Consider the following 18833-nt stretch of genomic DNA (forward strand, 5'->3'; position numbering starts at 1 on the left):
ATGCTCCCTATGGTAGCTTGTGTTACGTCCCTAGATTCTCCCATAGTAATACTAGCAAGAAAATCTCTAACTTCATATTTGGGAGGATTATTAATATTATCCCACTGCGGGAGTTTGCAAGCAGTTGTGAAATCCTCTAAGTCCATGGTATAAGATGTATCATAAATATCAAACATAACACTAGGAGAAATACGCGAAGAAATATATTCGAACCTCCGCACAAAGGAATCAGTCAATTGATAATATTGAGGACACTTATCTTGTAAGAAGTCCTCCAGCTCGGCATTACGCACATACGCGTCAAATTCATCCTTGAAGCCTGCTTCGACCATAAAATCATCGGATGGCCACTCACAAGCCCGAACATTTGCGTCCCTCGGCAAATTAACATCTTGTTCACGTATAGCAGTCCTTGGTCCTTTCTTTGCCGAGGAACCACCTTGGTACATTCTTCTAAGCATATTTCTTTTTCTGAAAATTTCTGAAAATTTAGTAACTTCAAAATAAAAGTGAATAAAACTAAACAAGATTGATAGCAACTACTCCTACAAGTGCCTAGAGCCTATATCATGCATTGGAATTGCTTGGGACCTCAAAAATTTAACATGCAAGCTCAAGAACATGGTCACCTATGCAGCAAAAATTTGCAATGAATAAAGCACTAGAACAAAAACTAATTGGACCAATGGAGGAGTCACATACCAAGCAACAATCTCCCAAAGCAGTTTTGTGAATGGAGCTTTGAGCTAAGAGATCGAAAATTGCAGCAAAACGATCTAGAACTCGGGCTTGAGCTGGATGGGGATTTTTTTTGGTAGAAGATGAAGTGTGTGGGTGCTGGCATAAGTGGAGGGGAGCCACCAGGGGCCCATGAAACAGGGGGCGCGCCCTACAAGGGAGGCGCCCCCTCCTCTCTCGTGGCCTGGTGCTTGCCCCTTTTGTAGTGTTTTCGGTGCCTAAAATCCTCAAATATTCCAGAAAAAATCATACTAAATTTGCAGGGCATTTGGAGCACTTTTATTTTCGGACTATTTTTTAATGCACGGATAATTCAGAAAACAGACGGATAATAATATTTTTGCTTTATTTATTCTAAATAACAGAAAGTAAAAGAGGGTACAGAAGTTTGTGCCTTCTAGTTTCATCCATCTCGTGATTATCAAAAGGAACCCACTAACAAGGTTGATCAAGTCTTGTTAACAAATTCATTCCGAATAACACGGAACCGGAGAAATTTCGAATAACACTAAGTTACCTCAACGGGGATATGAAAATCCCCAACGATAAGAATATCATACTTTTTCTTGACAGTAGGGAGAGGAAATTCAAAACCTCCAAAAATGATAGTTGGAACTTTTTCAATAGAATTGATGCTATGAACTTGAGATTGTTTCCTCGGAAAGTGTACCGTATGCTCATTACCATTAACATGAAAAGTGACATTGCCTTTGTTGCAATCAATTATAGCCCCTGCAGTATTAAGAAAAGGTCTACCAAGAATAATAGACATGCTATCGTCCTCGGGAATATCAAGAATAACAAAGTCCGTTAAGATAGTGACATTTGCAACCACAACAGGCACATCCTCACAAATACCGACAGGTATAGCAGTTGATTTATCAGCCATTTGCAAAGATATTTCAGTAGGTGTCAACTTATTCAATTCAAGTCTATGATATAAAGAGAGAGGCATAACACTAACACCGGCTCCAAGATCGCATAAAGCAGTTCTAACATAATTTCTTTTAATAGAGCATGGTATAGTTGGTACACCCGGATCTCCAAGTTTCTTTGGTATTCCACCTTTAAAAGTGTAATTAGCAAGTGCTACCTCTTGAGCACTGTGTTGGATTTCCCTGAAGAGGAGAGGATGATGCAGCAAAGTAGCGTAAGTATTTCCCTCAGTTTTTGAGAACCAAGGTATCAATCCAATAGGAGACCACGCACAAGTCCCTTGTACCTACACAAAACGATAGCTCCTCGCAACCAACGTGATTAGGGGTTGTCAATCCCTTCACGGTCACTTACGAGAGTGAGATCTGATAGAGATGATAAATAATATTTTTGGTATTTTTGGTATATAGATGCAAAGTAAAAAGTAAAAGGCAAAGTAAAAACAAAGCAAGTAATAAAGTAATGGAGATTGATATGATGAGAATAGACCCGGGGGCCATAGGTTTCACTAGTGGCTTCTCTCAAGAGCATAGATATTCTACAGTGGGTGAACAAATTACTGTTGAGCAATTAACAGAATTGAGCATAGTTATGAGTATATCTAGGTATGATCATGTATATAGGCATCACGTCCGAGACAAGTAGACCGAAACGATTCTGCATCTACTACTATTACTCCACTCATCGACCGCTATCCAGCATGCATCTAGAGTATTAAGTTAAAAACAGAGTAACGCCTTAAGCAAGATGACATGATGTAGAGGGATAAATTCATGCAATATGATAAAAACCCCATCTTGTTATCCTCGATGGAAACAATACAATACGTGCCTTGCTGCCCCTTCTGTCACTGGGAAAGAACACCGCAAGATTGAACCCAAAGCTAAACACTTCTCCCATTGCAAGAACTACCAATCTAGTTGGCCAAACCAAACGGATAATTCGAAGAGACTTGCAAAGATAACTCAATCATACATAAAAGAATTCAGAGAAGATTCAAATATTATTCATAGATAAGCTGGATCATAATCCCACAATTCATCGGTCTCAACAAACACACCGCAAAAAGAAGATTACATCGAATAGATCTCCACGAGAGAGGGGGAGAACATTGTATTGAGATCCAAAAAGAGAGAAGAAGCCATCTAGCTACTGTTGGGGAACGTTGCAGAAAATAAAAATTTTCTACGCTTCACCAAGATCAATCTATGGAGTCATCTAGCAAGAGAGAGAGAGGAGTGCATCTACATACCCTTGTAGATCACGCGCAGAAGCGTTCAAGAGAATGGGGTTGAGGGAGTCATACTCGTCGTGATCCAAATCACCGGAGATCCTAGCGCCGAATGGACGGCACCTTTGTGTTCAACACACATACGGTTGGGGAAGACGTCTCCTCCTTCTTGATCCAGCAAGGAGGAGGGAGAGGTTGATGGAGATCCAGCAGCACGACGGCGTGGTGGTGGAAGTAGCGGCAATCTCGACAGGGCTTCGCCAAGCTCTACGAGAGGGAGAGGTGTTGCAGAGGGAGAGGGAGGCGCCAGGAGCAGGGGTGCGCAGCCCTCCCTCCCCCCTCTTTATATAGGGGCCCTAGGGGGCGCCCCCTAGAGATTGGATCTCAAGGGGGGGCGACGGCCAAGGGAGTGGCTTGCCCCCCAAGCCAAGTGGGGCGCCCCCCCACCCTAGGGTTTCCAACCCTAGGCGCAGGGGAAGGCCCAAGGGGGGCGCACCAGCCCACCAGGGGATGGTTCCCCTCCCACTTCATCCCATGGGGCCCTCCGGTATAGGTGGCCCCACCCGGTGGACCCCCGGGACCCTTCCGGTGGTCCCGGTACAATACCAGTGACCCCCAAAACTTTCCCGGTGGCCAAAACTGGACTTCCGATATACAATTCTTCACCTCCGGACCATTCCGGAACTCCTCGTGATGTCCGGGATCTCATCCGGGACTCCGAACAACTTTTGGGTTACCGCATACTAATATCTCTACAACCCTAGCGTCACCGAACCTTAAGTGTGTAGACCCTACGGGTTCGGGAGACACGCAGACATGATCGAGACGACTCTCCGGTCAATAACCAACAGCGGGACCTGGATACCCATGTTGGCTCCCACATGCTCCTCGATGGTCGCATCGGATGAACCACGATGTCGAGGATTCAAGTAATCCCGTATACAATTCCCTTTGTCAATCGGTACGTTACTTGCCCGAGATTCGATCGTCGGTATCCCAATACCTCGTTCAATCTCGTTACCGGCAAGTCACTTTACTCGTACCGTAATGCATGATCCCATGACCAAACACTTGGTCACATTGAGTTCATTATGATGATGCATTACCGAGTGGGCCCAGAGATACCTCTCCGTCATACGGAGTGACAAATCCAAGTCTCGATCCGTGTCAACCCAACAGATACTTTTGGGGATACCTGTAGTATACCTTTGTAGTCACCCAGTTACGTTGTGACGTTTGGTACACCCAAGGCACTCCTACGACATCTGGGAGTTACACGATCTCATGGTCTAAGGAAATGATACTTGACATTGGAAAAGCTCTAGCAAACGAACCACACGATCTTGTGTTATGCTTAGGATTGGGTCTTGTCCATCACATCATTCTACCAATGATGTGATCCCATTACCAATGACATCCAATGTCCATGGTCAGGAAACCGTGACCATCTATTGATAAACGAGCTAGTCAACTAGAGGCTCACTAGGGACATGTTGTGGTCTATCTATTCGCACATGTATTACGATTTCCGGATAACACAATTATAACATGAATAACACACAATTATCATGAACGAGGAAATATAATAATAATCATTTTATTATTGCCTCTAGGGTATATTTCCAACAGTCTCCCACTTGCACTAGAGTCAATAATCTAGTTACATTGTGATGAATCGAACACCCATAGAGTTCTGGTGTTGATCATGTTTTGCTCGTGGAAGAGGGTTAGTCAACGGATCTGCGACATTCAGATCCGTATGCACTTTGCAAATATCTATGTCTCCATCTTGAACATTTTCACGAATGGAGTTGAAGCGACGCTTGATGTGCCTGGTCTTCTTGTGAAACCTGGGCTCCTTGGCAAGGGCAATAGCTCCAGTGTTGTCACAGAAGAGGGTGATTGGCCCCGACGCATTGGGTATGACTCCTAGGTTGGTGATGAACTCCTTCATCCAGATTGCTTCATGCGCTGCCTCCGAGGCTGCCATGTACTCCGCTTCACATGTAGATCCCGCCACGACGCTTTGCTTGCAACTGCACCAGCTTACTGCCCCACCATTCAAAATATACACGTATCCGGTTTGTGACTTAGAGTCATCCAAATCTGTGACGAAGCTAGCGTCGACGTAACCCTTTACAAAGAGCTCTTCGTCACCTCCATATACGAGAAACATATCCTTAGTCCTTTTCAGGTACTTCAGGATATTCTTGACCGCTGTCCAATGTTCCATGCCGGGATTACTTTGGTACCTTCCTACCATACTTACGGTAAGGTTTACATCAGGTCTGGTACACAACATGGCATACATGATAGATCCTATGGCTGAGGCATGGGGGACGACACTCATCTTTTCTCTATCTTCTGCCGTGGTTGGACATTGAGCCGAGCTCAATTTCACACCTTGCAACACAGGCAAGAACCCCTTCTTGGACTGATCCATATTGAACTTCTTCAATATCTTATCAAGGTATGTGCTTTGTGAAAGACCTATGAGGCGTCTCGATCTATCTCTATAGATCTTGATGCCTAATATGTAAGCAGCTTCTCCAAGGTCCTTCATTGAAAAACACTTATTCAAGTAGGCCTTAATGTTGTCCAAAAGTTCTATATCATTTCCCATCAAAAGTATGTCATCCACATATAATATGAGAAATGCTATAGAGCTCCCACTCACTTTCTTGTAAACGCAGGCTTCTCCATAAGTCTGCATAAACCCAAACGCTTTGATCATTTCATTAAAGCGAATGTTCCAACTCCGAGATGCTTGCACCATCCCATAGATGGAGCGCTGGAGCTTGCATACCTTGTTAGCATTCTTAGGATCGACAAAACCTTCTGGCTGCATCATATACAGTTCTTCCTTAAGATGGTCGTTAAGGAATGCTGTTTTGACGTCCATTTGCCATATCTCATAATCATAGTATGCGACAATTACTAACATGATTCGGACGGACTTCAGCTTCGCTACAGGAGAGAAAGTCTCATCGTAGTCAACCCCTTGAACTTGTCGATAACCCTTAACGACAAGTCGAGCTTTATAGATGGTAACATTACCATCCGCGTTCGTCTTCTTCTTAAAGATCCATTTGTTTTCTATCGCTCGCCGATCATCGGGCAAGTCTGTCAAGGCCCACACTTTGTTTTCATACATGGATCCTATCTCGGATTGCATGGCTTCAAGCCATTTGTTGGAATCTAGGCCCGCCATTGCTTCTTCATAGTTCGAAGGTTCACCGTTGTCTAACAACATGATTTCTAGGACAGGGTTGCCATACCACTCTGGTGTGGAACGTGTCCTCGTGGACCTACGAAGTTCAGTAGTAACTTGATCCGAAGTACCTTGATCATCATCTTTAGCTTCCTCTCTAGTCAGTGCAGGCACCACAGGAACATCTTCCTGAGCTGCGCTACTTTCCGGTTCAAGAGGTAGTACTTCATCAAGTTCCACTTTCCTCCCACTTACTTCTTTCGAGAGAAACTCTTTCTCCAGAAAGGACCCGTTCTTGGCAACAAAGATCTTGCCTTCGGATCTGAGGTAGAAGGTATACCCAATGGTTTCCTTAGGGTATCCTATGAAGACACATTTTTCCGACTTGGGTTCGAGCTTTTCAGGTTGAAGTTTCTTGACATAAGCATCGCATCCCCAAACTTTTAGAAACGACAACTTAGGTTTATTCCCAAACCATAATTCATACGGTGTCGTCTCAACGGATTTAGATGGTTCCCTATTTAAGGTGAATGTAGTTGTCTCTAGAGCGTATCCCCAAAATGATAGCGGTAAATCGGTGAGTGACATCATAGATCGCACCATATCCAATAGAGTGCGATTACGATGTTCGGACACACCGTTACGCTGAGGTGTTCCAGGCGGCATAAGTTGTGAAACGATTCGACATTTCCTTAAGTGCGTACCAAATTCGTGACTTAAATATTCTCCCCCACGATCTGATCGTAAGAACTTTATCTTTCGGTCACGTTGATTCTCCACCTCGTTATGAAATTCCTTGAACTTTTCAAAGGTCTCAGACTTGTGTTTCATCAAGTAGAAATACCCATATCTACTCAAGTCATCAGTGAGAGTGAGAACATAACGATAGCCTCCGCGAGCCTCAACGCTCATTGGACCACACACATCAGTATGTATGATTTCCAATAAGTTGGTTGCTCGCTCCATTGTTCCGGAGAACGGAGTCTTGGTCATTTTTCCCATGAGGCATGGTTCACATGTGTCAAATGATTCATAATCGAGAGACTCTAAAAGTCCATCAACATGGAGCTTCTTCATGCACTTGACACCAATGTGACCAAGGCAGCAGTGCCACAAGTATGTGGGACTATCGTTATCAACCTTACATCTTTTGGTATTCACACTATGAATATGTGTAACATCACGTTCGAGATTCATTAAGAATAAACCATTGACCAGCGGGGCATGACCATAAAACATATCTCTCATATAAATAGAACAACCATTATTCTCGGATTTAAATGAGTAGCCATCTCATACTAAACGAGATCCAGATACAATGTTCATGCTCAAAGCTGGCACTAAATAACAATTATTGAGGTTTAAAACTAATCCCGTAGGTAAATGTAGAGGTAGCGTGCCGACGGCGATCACATCGACCTTGGAACTATTCCCGACGCGCATCGTCACCTCGTCCTTCGCCAGTCTCCGCTTATTCCGCAGCTCCTGCTTTGAGTTACAAATATGAGCAACCGCACCGGTATCAAATACCCAGGAGCTACTAGGAGTACTGGTAAGGTACACATCAATTACATGTGTATCACATATACCTTTAGTGTTGCCAGCCTTCTTGTCCGCTAAGTATTTGGGGCAGTTCCGCTTCTAGTGTCCCTTTCCCTTGCAATAAAAGCACTCAGTCTCAGGTTTGGGTCCATTCTTTGGCTTCTTCTCGGCAACTGGCTTACCGGGCGCGGCAACTCCCTTGTCGTCCTTCTTGAAGTTCTTCTTACCCTTGCCTTTCTTGAAACTAGTGGTTTTATTGACCATCAACACTTGATGTTCCTTTTTGATTTCCACCTCTGCTGATTTCAGCATTGAAAATACTTCAAGAATAGTTTTCACCATCCCCTGCATATTGTAGTTCATCACAAAGCTCTTGTAGCTAGGTGGGAGCGACTGAAGGATTCTGTCAATGACCGCCTCGTCCGGGAGGTTAATGTCCAGCTGGGACAAGCGGTTGTGCAACCCAGACATTTTGAGTATGTGCTCACTGACAGAACTATTTTCCTCCATCTTACAACTGTAGAACTTGTCGGAGACTTCATATCTCTCGACCCGGGCATGATCTTGGAAAACCATTTCAGCTCTTCGAACATCTCATATGCTCCATGTTGCTCAAACGCTTTTGGAGCCCCGGTTCTAAGCTGTAAAGCATGTCGCACTAAATGAGGGAGTAATCATCAACACGTGACTGCCAAGCGTTCATAATGTCTTGGTTCTCTGGGATGGGTGCTTCACCTAGCGGTCCTTCTAGGACATATGCTTTCTTGGCAGCTATGAGGATGATCCTCAGGTTCCGGACCTAGTCCGAATAGTTGCTGCCATCATCTTTCAGCTTGGTTTTCTCTAGGAACGCGTTGAAGTTGAGGTTGACATCAGCGTTGGCCATTTGATCTACAAGACATTTTGCAAAGGTTTTTAGACTAAGTTCATGATAATTAAGTTCATCTAATCAAATTATTTAATGAACTCCCACTCAGATTAGACATCCCTCTAGTCATCTAAGTGATACATGATCCGACTCAACTAGATCGTGTCCGATCATCACGTGAGATAGACTAGTCATCATCGGTGAACATCTCCATGTTGATCGTATCTTCCATACGACTCACGTTCGACCTTTCGGTCTCTTGTGTTCCGAGGCCATGTCTATACATGCTAGGCTCGTCAAGTCAACCTAAGTGTTTCGCATGTGTAAATCTGTCTTACACCCGTTGTATGTGAACGTTAGAATCTATCACACCCGATCATCACGTGGTGCTTCGAAACAACAAACTTTCGCAATGGTGCACAGTTAGGGGGAACACTTTCTTGAAATTATTATAAGGGATCATCTTATTTACTACCGCTGTACTAAGAAAATAAGAAGCAAAACATGATAAACATCACATGCAATCAAATAGTGACATGATATGGCCAATATCATATTGCTCCTTTGATCTCCATCTTCGGGGCGCCATGATCATCTTCTTCACCGACATGACACCATGATCTCCATCATCGTGTCTTCATGAAGTTGTCACGCCAACGATTACTTCTACTTCTATGGCTAATGTGTTTAGCAATAAAGTAAAGTAATTTACAACTCCTATGGCTCCTGCCGGTTGTCATACTCATCGACATGCAAGTCGTGATTCCTATTACAAGAACATGATCAATCTCATACATCACATATATTTCATTCATCACATCCTTTTGGCCATATCACATCACAAGGCATATGCTGCAAAAACAAGTTAGACGTCCTCTAATTGTTGTTGCATGTTTTTACGTGGCTTCTATAGGTTTCTAGCAAGAACGTTTCTTACCTACATAAACCACAACGTGATATGCCAATTTCTATTTACCCTTCATAAGGACCCTTTTCATCGAATCCGATCCGACTAAAGTGGGAGAGACAGACACCCACTAGCCACCTTATACAACTAGTGCATGTCAGTCGGTGGAACCTGTCTCACGTAAGCGTACGTGTAAGGTCGGTCCGGGCCGCTTCATCCCATGATGTCGCCGAAACAAGATAAGACTAGTAGTGGCAAGAAAATTGACAACATCAACGCCCACAACAAGTTTGTGTTCTACTCGTGCATAGAAACTACGCATAGACCTAGCTCATGATGCCACTGTTGGGGAACGTTGCAGAAAATAAAAAATTTCTATGCTTCACCAAGTTCAATCTATGGAGTCATCTAGCAACGAGAGAGAGGAGTGCATCTACATACCCTTGTAGATCACGCGCGGAAGTGTTCAAGAGAACGGGGTTGAGGGAGTCGTACTCGTCGTGATCCAAATCACCGGAGATCCTAGCGCCGAACGGACGGCACCTCCGCGTTCAACACACGTACGGTTGGGGAAGACGTCTCCTCCTTCTTGATCCAGCAAGGTGGAGGGAGAGGTTGATGGAGATCCAGCAGCACGACGGCGTGGTGGTGGAAGTAGCGACGATCTCGGTAGGGCTTCGCCAAGCTCTACGAGAGGGAGAGGTGTTGCAGAGGGAGAGGGAGGCGCCAGGAGCATGGGTGCGCAACCCTCCCTCCCCCCTCTTTATATAGGGGCCCTGGGGGGGGCGCTGGCCCCCTAGAGATTGGATCTCAAGGGGGGGGCGACGGCCAAGGGGGTGGCTTGCCCCCCAAGCCAAGTGGGGCGCCCCCTACCCTAGGGTTTCCAACCCTAGGCGCAGGGGAAGGCCCAAGGGGGCGCACCAGCCCACCAGGGGCTGGTTCCCCTCCCACTTCAGCCCATGGGGCCCTCCAGGATAGGTGGCCCCACCCGGTGGACCCCCGGGACCCTTCCGGTGGTCCCGATACAATACCGGTGACCCCCGAAACTTTCCCGGTGGCCGAAACTGGACTTCCTATATACAATTCTTCACCTCCGGACCATTCCGGAACTCCTCGTGACGTCCGGGATCTCATCCGGGACTCCGAAAAACTTTCGGGTTACCGCATACTAATATCTCTACAACCCTAGCGTCACCGAACCTTAAGTGTGTAGACCCTATGGGTTCGGGAGACACGCAGACATGACCGAGATGACTCTCCGGTCAATAACCAACAACGGGACCTGGATACCCATGTTGGCTCCCACATGCTCCTCGATGATCTCATCGGATGAACCACGATGTCGAGGATTCAAGTAATCCCGTATACAATTCCCTTTGTCAATCGGTACGTTACTTGTCCGAGATTCGATCATCGGTATCCTAATACCTCATTCAATCTCGTTACCGGCAAGTCACTTTACTCGTACCGTAATGCATGATCCCATGACCAAACACTTGGTCACATTGAGCTCATTATGATGATGCATTACCGAGTGGGCCCAGAGATACCTCTCCGTCATACGGAGTGACAAATCCAAGTCTCGATCCGTGTCAACCCAACAGATACTTTCGGGGATACCTGTAGTATACATTTATAGTCACCCAGTTACGTTGTGATGTTTGGTACACCCAAAGCACTCCTACGGCATCCAGGAGTTACACGATCTCATGGTCTAAGGAAATGATACTTGACATTGTAAAAGCTCTAGCAAACGAACCACACGATCTTGTGTTATGCTTAGGATTGGGTCTTGTCCATCACATCATTCTACCAATGATGTGATCCCGTTACCAATGGCATCCAATGTCCATGGTCAGGAAATCGTGACCATCTATTGATAAACGAGCTAGTCAACTGGAGGCTCACTAGGGACATGTTGTGGTCTATGTATTCACACATGTATTATGATTTCCGGATAACACAATTATAGCATGAATAACACACAATTATCATGAATGAGGAAATATAATAATAACCATTTTATTATTGCCTCTAGGGCATATTTCCAACAGCTACTAGCTATGGACCCGAAGGTCTGATGTAAAATACTCACACTTCATCGGAGGGGCTATGGTGTTGATGTAGAAGCCCTCCGTGGTGGATGCCTCCTCCGGCGGAGCTCCAGAACAGGCCCCAAGATGGGATCTCGTGGATACAGAAGGTTGCGGCGGTGGAATTAGGTTTTGGCTCCCCTTCTTATCATTTGGGGATACGTAGGTATATATAGGAGGAAGGAGTACATCCGTGGAGCAACAGGGGGCCACGAGGCAGGGGGCGCGCCCTAGGGGGGGCACCCTCGTGACCGACTCTTTTGTTCCTTGGAGCAGGGTCCAAGTCTCCTGGATCCCGTTCGGTGAGAAAATCACGTTTCCAAAGGTTTCATTCCGTTTGGACTCCGTTTGATATTCTGTTTCTTCGAAACACTGAAATAGGCAAAAAACAACAATTCTGGGTTGGGCCTCCGGTTAATAGGTTAGTCCCAAAAATAATATAAAAGTGGAAAATAAAGCCCAATATGGTCCAAAACAGTAGATAAAGTAGCATGGAGCAATCAAAAATTATAGATACGTTGGAGACGTATCAGCAAGCATGGTGGAAATTTCAGCTTCCGATATCTTTCTTTTATTTGTGATGATATCCTTCATATATTTAGCATAAGGATTTACTTTAAGCATATCCGTTAAGCGCATACGTAAGAAAATAGGTCTAATCATTTCAGCAAAGCGCTCAAAATCCTCATCATCCTTTGACTTGGATGGTTTAGGAGGAAAGGGCATGGGTTTCTGAACCCATGGTTCTCTTTCTTTACCGTGCTTCCTAGCAACAAAATCTCTCTTATCATAACATTGATTCTTTGATTGTGGGTTATCAAGATCAACAGCAGGTTCAATTTCTATATCATTGTCTTTGCTAGGTTGAGCATCAACATGAACATTATCATTAACATTATCACTAGGTTCATGTTCATCACCTGATTGAGTTTCAGCATCAGAAATAGAAATACCATTGGGATTCTCAAGTGTGTCTACAGTAGGTTCACTAGAAGCATGCAAAGTTCTATTGTTTTTCTTATTCTTCTTTTTTGGAAGAACTAGGTGTCTCTAAATTATTTCTCTGAGAATCTTGCTCGATTCTCTTAGGGTGGCCTTCAGGATACAAAGGTTCCTGAGTCATTCTACCAGTTCTGGTAGCCACTCTAACAGCAAAGTCATTTTTATTATTCAATTCATCAAGCAGATCATTTTGAGCTTTAAGTACTTGCTCAGCTTGGGTAGCAACCATAGAAGTATATTTGATAACGCGGTGAAGTTCATCTTTAACTCTAGCCAGATTATCACCTACGCGTCCTATCTCGAAGGCATTATTCTTTAACTCTCTACCAACATGAGCATTAGAACTTTCTTGTCTAGCCATAAAGTCATCAAACTCATCTAAGCACGGGCTACGAAATTTAGTAGAGGGTACTTCAACTTTATCATATCTATAGAGAGAATTTACCTTTACTACCTGTGACGGGTTATCAAGACAATGTGGTTCTTCACGCGGTAAATTAAGACCATGTATTTCTTCAATAGGAGGTAAATTCTTAACATCTTCAGCTTTAATACCTTTTTCTTTCATTGATTTCTTTGCTTCTTGCATATCTTTAGGACTGAGAAATAAAACACCTCTCTTCCTTGGAGTGGGTTTAGGAATAGGCTCAGGAGTTGGCTCAATTGGTTCAGGAATTACTTCAGGAACTGGCTCAGGAAGAGTCCAATTATTTTAATTAGTCAACATATTATTCAATAGTATTTCAGCTTCATCGACTGTTTTTCCCTGAAAACACAACCAGCACAACTATCCAAGTAGTCCTTGGAAGCACCGGTTAGTCCATTATAAAAGATATCAAGTATTTCATTTTTCTTAAGAGGATGATCAGGCAAAGCATTAAGTAACCGGAGAAGCCTCCCCCAAGCTTGTGGGAGACTCTCTTCTTTGATTTGCACAAAATTATATATTTCCCGCAAGGCAGCTTGTTTCTTATGAGTAGGGAAATATTTAGCAGAGAAGTAATAAATCATATCCTGGGGACTACGCACACAACCAGGAGCAAGAGAGTTATACCAAGTCTTAGCATCACCCTTTAACGAGAACGGAAATATCTTAAGGATATATAAATAGCGAGACTTCTCATCATGAGTAAATAGGGTGGCTATATCATTCAACTTGGTAAGATGTGCCACAACAGTTTCAGATTCAAGGCCATAAAAAGGATCAGATTCAACTAAAGTAATAATATCAGGATCAACAGAGAATTCATAATCCTTATCAGTAACACAGATAGGTGAAGTAGCAAAAGCAGGATCGGGTTTCATTCTAGCGTTAAGAGACTGCTGCTTCCATTTAGCTAATAATTTCTTAAGATCATTTCTATCATTGCAAGCAAGAATTTCCATAGCAGCTGTTTCATGCATAACATAACCCTTAGGAACAACAGGTAATACATAATCATTGGGGGGGCCTTCATCATCACTATCATCAGTAATAGGATCTTTAGTAATTTCATTCCCCCTAAATCTAGCAAGTTGTTCATCTAGAAATTCACCTAATGGCAAAGTAGTATCACAGACAGAAGTAGTTTCATCATGCATAGCAGAAGTGGCATCATCAATAACATGTGACATATCAGAATTCATAGCAGTAGCAGGTTTAGGTGTCGCAAGCTTACTAATAACGGAAGGAGAATCTAGTGCAGAGCTAGATGGTAGTTCCTTACCCCCCCCCCCTCGTAGTTGAGGGCAAAATAGTAGTTCAATCGTCTTTCAAGTTCTTCATAGTGATCAATAGATATAAATCCCAAGTGACTCAGAGAATAGAGCTATGCTCCCCGGCAACGGCGCCAGAAATTAGTCTTGATAACCCACAAGTATAGGGGATCTCAACAGCTTTCGAGGGTAGAGTATTCAACCCAAATTTATTGATTCGACACAAGGGGAGCCAAAGAATATTCTTGAGTATTAGCAGTTGAGTTGTCAATTCAACCACACCTGGATAACTTAGTATCTGCAGCAAAGTGTTTAGTAGCAAAAGTGGTATGATAATAATAGTAGCGGTAGCAAAGTAAAGATAAATGTTTTGGGGTTTTTGTAGTAGTTGTAACAGTAGCAACGGAAAAGTAAATAAGCAAAGAACAATATGTGAAAAGATCATACGCAATGGATCAATGATGGATAATTATGCCGGATGCGATTCCTCATGCAATAGTTATAACATAGGGTGATATAGAACTAGCTCCAATTCATCAATGTGATGTAGGCATGTATTCCGTAAATAGTCATACGTGCTTATGGAAAAGAACTTGCATGACATCTTTTGTCCTACCCTCCCGTGTTCAGCGGGGTCCTTACGGAAACTAAGGGATATTAAGGCCTCCTTTTAATAGAACCGGAACAAAGCATTAGCACAAAGTATCCCGATTATTGTCACTTCGGGGTTGTCGGATCATAACACATAATAGGTGACTATAGACTTGCAAGATAGGATCAAGAACACACATATATTCATGAAAACATAATAGGTTCAGATCTGAAATCATGGCACTCGGGCCCTAGTGACAAGCATGAAGCATTACAAAGTCATAGCAACATCAATCTCAGAACATAGTGGATACTAGGGATCAAACCCTAACAAAACTAACTTGATTACATGGTAAATCTCATCCAACCCATCACCGTCCAGCAAGCCTACGATGGAATTACTCACGCATGGCGGTGAGCATCATGAAATTGGTGATGAAGGATGGTTGATGATGAGAACGGCGACGAATCCCCCTCTCCGGAGCCCCGAACAGACTCCAGATTAGCCCTCACGAGAGAGATTAGGGCTTGACGGCGGCTCCGTGTCGTAAAACGCGATGAAACTTTCTCTCTGATTTTTTTCTCCCCGAGACGGTATATATGGAGTTGGAGTTGAGGTCGGGAGGTTTCCAGGGGGTCCACGAGATAGGAGGGCGCGCCCTAGGGGGGGAGACCCCCCTGTCTCGTGGACAGCCCGTGGGCCCCCTAGCCTTGATTCTTTCACCAAAAATTCTTATTAATTCTGAAAAGTGCCTCCGTGGATTTTCAGGACATTCCGAGAACTTTTCTTTTCTACACATAAAACAACATCATGGTAGTTTTCTGAAAACAACGTCAGTCCGGGTTAGTTTCATTCAAATCATGCAAGTTAGAGTCCAAAACAAGGGCAAAAGTGTTTGGAAAAGTAGATACGTTGGAGACGTATCAGTATGCAAAGGTGCTCCTCTAGATCATGGTATGAAGGCGGTTCCCCTCTTTCTTCGATGTTGCCTCATCGGCGGAGGAGGACAATGGTGGGCGACGTTTGGGCGTGGCACAAGATTCTGCCGAAGTGAAATTCTATTTTTACTTCTTGTGAAGTCTTTGATGCAATATTGCAAGACATCTATGTATGTCTTCTGTGATGATCACATGTGTACTCTTTGTAATACGTTTGTCTAATGAAATATATGAGGTTATTTCTAAAAAAACTATTAGGTTTTTTTGAGCAACAAAAAACAACTATTAGGTATGCTGAGAGCATGACTGGTGTCAAAAACATTTGACAATTTCTAAACTTATCAAAAATTGTCAACTTTTTTTTAACTAGAAGAATGCTCGTGTATTGCAACGGGGCCACATTAACTTTAAGAGTTCAATATTACGACATTGGCGATCTTTTTTACCATCAAATTCTCACACACACTCTCTCCCCCTCCCTCTTCCTCACTCTCTCTCCCTCTCTCTCTCTCTCTAACACACACACACACACATAGCCTATTCTCCCCGCCAATAAGACTTACTCAATTAGCAATAATGTGTGGACTTGTGGTGAGCTTGACTGAACTAATGGATAGTGTGATATATTCTCCAATCATTTAACAATGAAATTTCAGAAATGGGAAGATTATGTAACACCTCAAGTCGTTAGCTATAGTGACCTCCCCCTAATGATGCCATGTCACCAGGCTTGCTAAGCCAAACTGCCACTTGATAAAAATCAAAGCCCAATTCAAATTTAAAATAAAGTCAAATAAATTATTTCGTCAAACAGTAAAAATAAAATGTTCACCATATTCTATAAATTCCACTGATCTTTGACATGTTGAGCCCAACATTATTTGACCCAAAACTTAAATCTTGTCAAATTAATAAGAGGTCCAACAGTAGTTAAAATAACTAATTAAATATAAACCTAATTTTATGTATTTCCTTTTGGCCCCAAACTTTTTGTGCCACCTAAAAATATTGTGCTCGAATTGTGTGCATAGTTTCATAATTAACAAAATCCATTTAGGATATAAGAATAAATAGAAAACGGTGTTAAAAAGGAGAAACGGATTAGAATACATTAAAAACCAAAAGGACGATGAAAAAGGGGATTCCCCCTACCCCCGGGCCTTGCCACCGAACTGGCCCAGTGGTCCAGTCCCCGAACGGTCGTCTTCTCCTGTTCCCCGAGCCCGTCGCTACAGAGCCGGGCTCCCGCCCGACCACCTCCCCGGCATCGAAGGGGAATGGATAAGTGTGACGCCCTGCCTCCCCTGCCCCCATGGCCTCACTCCTCCTCGACGCCCCCTACCAGATCCACTTCTCCTCCTCGCTCGCTCGGTCCCGGTGATCTGGACGAAGTCAGATGCCACGGCCACCATGACCGACCCCGTCCACACGGTCACTGCCCTCCCTGCTGGCTAGGAGCTTGTTGAGGAGCTCCGAATGTCTCCGCTACTTCGTCTGCGCAAACGAGATCAAGTCCAGCACCCCGAGATCGACATCATTGCCGTCTTCCTCAACCTTCGGCCACCGCGATATTGCCGTTCGATCCACGCCGCCCTGAGCTCCCCTGTCTTCCCTACGGTGCCATTGACACCGTCGTGATCTCCACTTGCCTTTCCCCAGTTTCCCCTCTCGTTTGGTCTCGTTAGGTATTTCGCCGTGGCCGAGAACCGCCGTCCGCCATGGCCATTGCAGGGGTAGCCATTGAGCTCCTCGGATTGACCCCGTGGCACATGCCCCCTCCTATGCGCGCCCATGCCCGAGCCTTCAGCTCTTCCTCCGCGCCCGTGGGGCCACTCCCTCTCTAGCTCTCCATGCCCACACACGTGCCACACCGCGTCCGTCGCGCCCGCCGTTGCCATCACGCTCGCCACAGCCACCGCACCACTATGCCCCGCGCGACGCACACCCTGGCCGCGCGTCCCACTCTCGCTGGCTGCGCTCGCCCCATCTGCTGCCGCCTATTCCTTCGTTCGCCCCACTGTCGCGCCTCTGCCTCGCGCCGCCTCCTGTCGCGGCCATCTTCTGCCGGCCTCCCCCTCAGCCACGCCGACCACATCTCTGCCCTCCATCGTCGGCCGCTCGCCTCGCCTGCTGCGTGCTTCTTCCTGCTGCTATGCGCTGCTCTACCACTGGTACGCTGTTGCGCCATGCCCTCGACACCTCCATGGACAAACGTGGCAGAGGGATTGTCAATGGAGTACAAGGAGGAGGTGGCGGAGAAGATGTGGAGAGGCAAGAGGTCTAGGATGGCTTCAGCTGGCTATGGTGGAGGTGATTATGCGAGACGGAGCTGGAGCGGAAGGAGAGGTCACAATTGGAAAGAATCGCAAAAAAATCATAACCCGGAGATCTCATTCCAAAAAAATGCTAATATCGATGGAGGGGTGATTTCCTTCAATAGGTGGAAAACATAGGAAATATTGGATGCTATCAAGGTAAGGTAAAAATTTAGAAAAGTTTGGATTTTGAACTGATATCTATGCAAATGGGGTTTTATTGTTTGGTAACATGATATTAATACCTACCCGTTTGTGATGTGTCTGATTAGGAAAGTTTGCAAATGTTAAGAAACTATTTATTGGGAGGAAAGTTTGTGACGTGTCTGTTATTTGTTTCCTAAAACAAATTTCACTAATGAGCGAAATCGATTGATTTAGATAAGTTAGGAAAGTTAGATTCAAATCTATTATTTGTTTCTTAAAAATTTGTTATTTGTTTCCTAAGACAAATTGAACTAATAAAAGGAATCGATTGATATGAATAATTTAAGGAAGTTAGATCCATGATTTGTTATACGTTAGGAAAGTCCTGTTGTAATAAAGAGTGGAGAGAAAAATAAACCGATGGACCAGGATGGGAGGGGGTGGTGGGAGGAGAGACGAAAAAACCAGCGAAAATAAACCGTGAAGACTATTCACCAACTGCTCCATTAGGAGTAGAGAAAATCGATTGATTTAGATAAGTTTGGAAATTTAGATTCAAATCTATTATTTGTTTTTTTAAAAATTTGTTATTTGTTTCCTAAGACAAATTGAACCAAT

Source organism: Triticum aestivum, chromosome 2B (genome assembly GCF_018294505.1).
Source record: "Triticum aestivum cultivar Chinese Spring chromosome 2B, IWGSC CS RefSeq v2.1, whole genome shotgun sequence".
Classification (NCBI taxonomy): domain Eukaryota; kingdom Viridiplantae; phylum Streptophyta; class Magnoliopsida; order Poales; family Poaceae; genus Triticum; species Triticum aestivum.